The sequence below is a fragment of the Micromys minutus genome, assembly GCF_963924665.1.
Source record: "Micromys minutus genome assembly, chromosome: 15".
NCBI classification, from domain to species: Eukaryota; Metazoa; Chordata; class Mammalia; order Rodentia; family Muridae; genus Micromys; species Micromys minutus.
In genome coordinates, this window is record NC_137984.1 from 23,019,363 (window position 1) to 23,023,389 (window position 4,027).

Genomic DNA, 4,027 nt, shown 5'->3' on the forward strand with positions numbered 1-4,027 from the left:
TATTTGTTTCTCAGAAAGATACTAGTGGCATAGAATTAAAGGTAGGTACAAACATAGAGGGAAATGCGACTATGTATCAAGAATATTTTTTCTCATATTAGTCATATTGCTTACATAATAAGGAAGTTTTTTGTTTCCATATACATGCTTTGTTTCCATGCACTTGATTTTAAAAGTCTATATTTTAAGAAAAAAATATTTTCAAAAAGTTTAAAAGAATTGACTGGATGGCTATGAAGCACTTGAAAAAGTTAAATGTCAATTATTTCTAGACCTTCCTTTCACTCTCAAAAGTATTCCAGTTATAATTATGCATTTACAGCTGGTACCGCCGCCTTCAGGAGGATCAGACATGGCCCAGAACTTAAAGGACTTAGCGGGACGCCTGCCCCGCCGGGCCTCGACGCATAGGCATAGCGCTGAAGCTGCTGCTGGGGGCCGGGGCGGTGGCCTACGGCGTCTGGGAGTCCGTGTTCACCGTGGAAGGTGATCTTAGAGCCATCTTCTTTAATCGTATTGGTGGCGGGCAGCAGGACAAAATCCTAGCCGAAGGCCTTCACTTCAGAATCCCTTGGTTGCAGTACCCCATCATCTATGACATTCGGGCCAGACCTCGAAAAATCTCCCCCACAGGCTCCAAAGACCTGCAGATGGTGAACATCTCCCTGCGTGTGCTGTCGCGACCCAATGCCCAGGAGCTCCCCAGCATGTACCAGCGCCTAGGGCTAGACTATGAGGAGCGAGTGCTGCCTTCCATTGTCAATGAGGTGCTCAAGAGTGTGGTGGCCAAGTTCATCGCCTCACAGCTGATAACCCGGCGGGCTCAGGTGTCTCTGTTGATCCGAAGAGAGCTGACAGAGCAAGCCAAGGACTTCAGCCTCATCCAGGATGCTGTGGCTATCACAGAGCTGAGCTTCAGCCGAGAGTACACAGCTGCTGTAGAAGCCAAACAAGTGGCCCAGCAGGAAGCCCAGCGGGCCCAGTTTTTGGTGGAGAAAGCGAAGCAGGAACAGCGACAGAAAAGTGTGCAGGCTGAGGGGGAGGCGGAGGCTGCCAAGATGCTTGGAGAAGCACTGAGCAGGAATCCTGGCTCTATCAAGCTCTGAAAGATTCGGGCCGCCCAGAACATCTCTAAGACAATCGCCATGTCACAGAACCGAATCTATCTCACAGCTGACAACCTTGTGCTGAATCTACAGGATGAAAGCTTTACTAGGGGAAGTGGCAGCCTCATTAAGGGTAAGAAATGAGTGTAGACATCAAGAACCCCTCCACCAGAGAAGTTGGCACACTTCTCCAGTTTGGAAGGACCAGCTAGGGGGTCAAGTACACCCTGACCCAAGCATCATGTGATGGATTCTTCTGTTTCTGTCCTCTTGAATTAAGGAAGACTGAAGACCAGCCAACCCTTTCAGAGGGTTTTCCTCCTTCCTGTATTGGCTGGGAGGGGGAGATGGATGGAGGACAGTGTGATTTCTCTGTGATTTCCTATTGTGTTCTCCCTCTCCCAGATTTGGGGGGGGGGGAGATAACTACCATGCTAGGAATTCTCAATAAAACTTTTAATACTTAAAAATATAATAATTATGCATTTACAAATATATAGCAACAATTAAAGAAAAAAGAGGTCGTGAGTTGGAAAGAGAACAAAGGACCATCCATGGAAAGCTTGAAAGGAGTAAAGGGAAAGGTGAAAATAATAATGTCTAAATAAGACATTTTAATGCATTTCAGTTAGGACGAAAATTTGTGGTCACCCTAACTATAAAAAACAGATAAAGTAACTTTCCAAGGGTGCCTTTCCATCCTCACCTTCTATACCTTCTCCTCAGTCCTATCTAAGGGCTTTTATAATATCATCCTCCCTACTTCACGGGAAACTACCTTGCCAAGTTTGAGCTACCTGCAATGCTTCCCCAGCGGGAGTCAAGTCACCATACCCAGCCTTCACATGTCTCCCTAGCTGTTGTGCTCGGTCCTCTTATAACCTTGGTGACTTTTGGAAGTGTGGTGTGTGTTCATGGACACATGTGTGCCCATGAGGCTTTTTTCTCAGTTGTTCTTTCCATTTTGTTCTAAACAAGGAACCAGTGTGAAGCCCTAGGCAGCCTCCAGTCCCGACTCGCAGTGCTTGGATTACAGGCGCAAGATGCCATTTTACAGGTGCTTGGCAAACATTCCATCACCAGAGCCATCACCCCAGCTCTACAATGTATTTGTTTCAAGTCTGTGAGCATTAGATTATCACATAGTCTGCTAGACTCTCCATCCCTCTTTAAAGAGCCAGCAGCTATCAAGGGCAGTGTTGCCAGATTCTATTTTCAGTGGCACTCTGAGAGCAGCTGTCCTCCCCAAATCCACAGGAAATTGTCGTGCCAGAGGCTCTTGTGCTGTCTCTCAGTAGGTCACTGTCTTAAGTAAAAGACAAGCAGGAGGTTCCCTGCCTTCCCCTACCCACCCCAGGATTTAGCTGGGCTTTCTTTCAGCCTGGTGACTCCAGTCCTTTCAGTGGCTGAAGAATGCAAAGGGTTGCCAAGGAATTTTGTAGTCCTCAGCAGGTGGCTGCATAAATTACAGAGCTGCATTCTGGAAACTGAGGACAATGGGTGTTTGTGTCCACGTGAATGAGGGCACTTTGGAAGAGTGTTCAGACCAAATGCTCTTCATATTTCTCAACAGATTCTAAAACGCCAATGTCATTTATCATTTTCTTTCTTTTTTTAATGAAGTGAGTTGGGTTTGTATTTCAGTATAGATTTCTGTTGATGTTATAAAACGCCCCAACAAAAGCAATTTTTAAGCTAAAGGGGCCTTATTCAGCTTAAAAGTTCAGACTTCAGTCGATTAGTATGTCAGAGTCAGGGTAGGAACTTGAAGGAGTTAGTCACATCCACGATCAAAAGCAGAGAGCAATGCGGACATGTGTTCTGCTCCTTCTCTGCTTTTACGTCATCCAGTGAAGTCACAATGAGAAGTTCTCTACCCTTGTCTTTCCTGTCCTTCTTTTCCCTCTGCCCACATGGAAACAATGGCCCAGCAGCTCACCCAGCAGCTCAGCCTAAGGGACTTCCTTGAGTAAATAATTTTCAGGAGAATCATAGAATGTACTGACTGACAGCCATCTGACCCTCTGGTTCTAGACAGGATCCTGACACATATGCTCACTAACCAACAGGTTTAAAGGTCAACATGCTTAGCCAATGAATTTACATTATAGCCTTGCTGATGTAACTTGCACCCCTAAAATGTATAAAAACTGCTGGTAACAGCTTTTTGGGATCACCTCTCCTCTGGATGTAGGCCACCCCAGTGCACTGGACTAATAAACCTCTTGCTTCAGCATCAACTGCTGCCTCTGTGTCTCATTGAGAGGGGGTCTTCCGGATAGAAAGGTTCTCCGAGTCTTTTACCAGGATCCTCAGCCTAAGGAATAGAGCCATCCACAGTGGGCTGACTCTACCCACATCAATTAAAGTAATCAAAACAGTCTTCAAAATATACTCACAAACTCATCCAGATCCAGAGACTTACTTCTTCATGGTGACTCTCTTTTCAGGTGAGTCTAGGTTCTATACAGTAAACAATTACACCCACTACCTATCCCTTGGATAAAGTTTAACTTTATAGACATTGTGTCTATGAATGCTTTGTCTGCATGTACGTCTATGCTCCATGTACATGTGTGATACATGCAAATGATGAGTTTTCATGTGGATGCTGGGAATTGATCTAGGAGCCTTTAGAAGAACAAGTGCTCTTAACCTCTGCACTAACTCTCCAGCCCCAACACCAACAAATACTTCTCAACTTTTTAAAAATGTAAATAGTCAATTAATCTATATGAGAAAAATAAAACTGATGGATGATATCAGTACTTCAGATAAAACTGAGTCATTTAAAAGATACTTTGATTTCTTCATCAACACAAGTGATTACTTTATATCTGTGCTTGATTTTTGATACTTGTATATAGTTTTCAGTTTATTTTTCTTTAGCTGCTGAAACTATAACCCCCTCACCCAGCTTT

At 44.4% G+C, this 4,027-nt stretch overlaps 1 pseudogene across 1 annotated transcript; it reads left to right on the forward strand.

Annotated features, from left to right (window-relative positions):
• Positions 1–352: 352 nt before the first annotated feature.
• Positions 353–1,515, forward strand: LOC308430487 (prohibitin-2-like; annotated as a pseudogene). The gene has a single exon. The product of its transcript is annotated as a prohibitin-2-like (transcript).
• Positions 1,516–4,027: the final 2,512 nt, after the last annotated feature.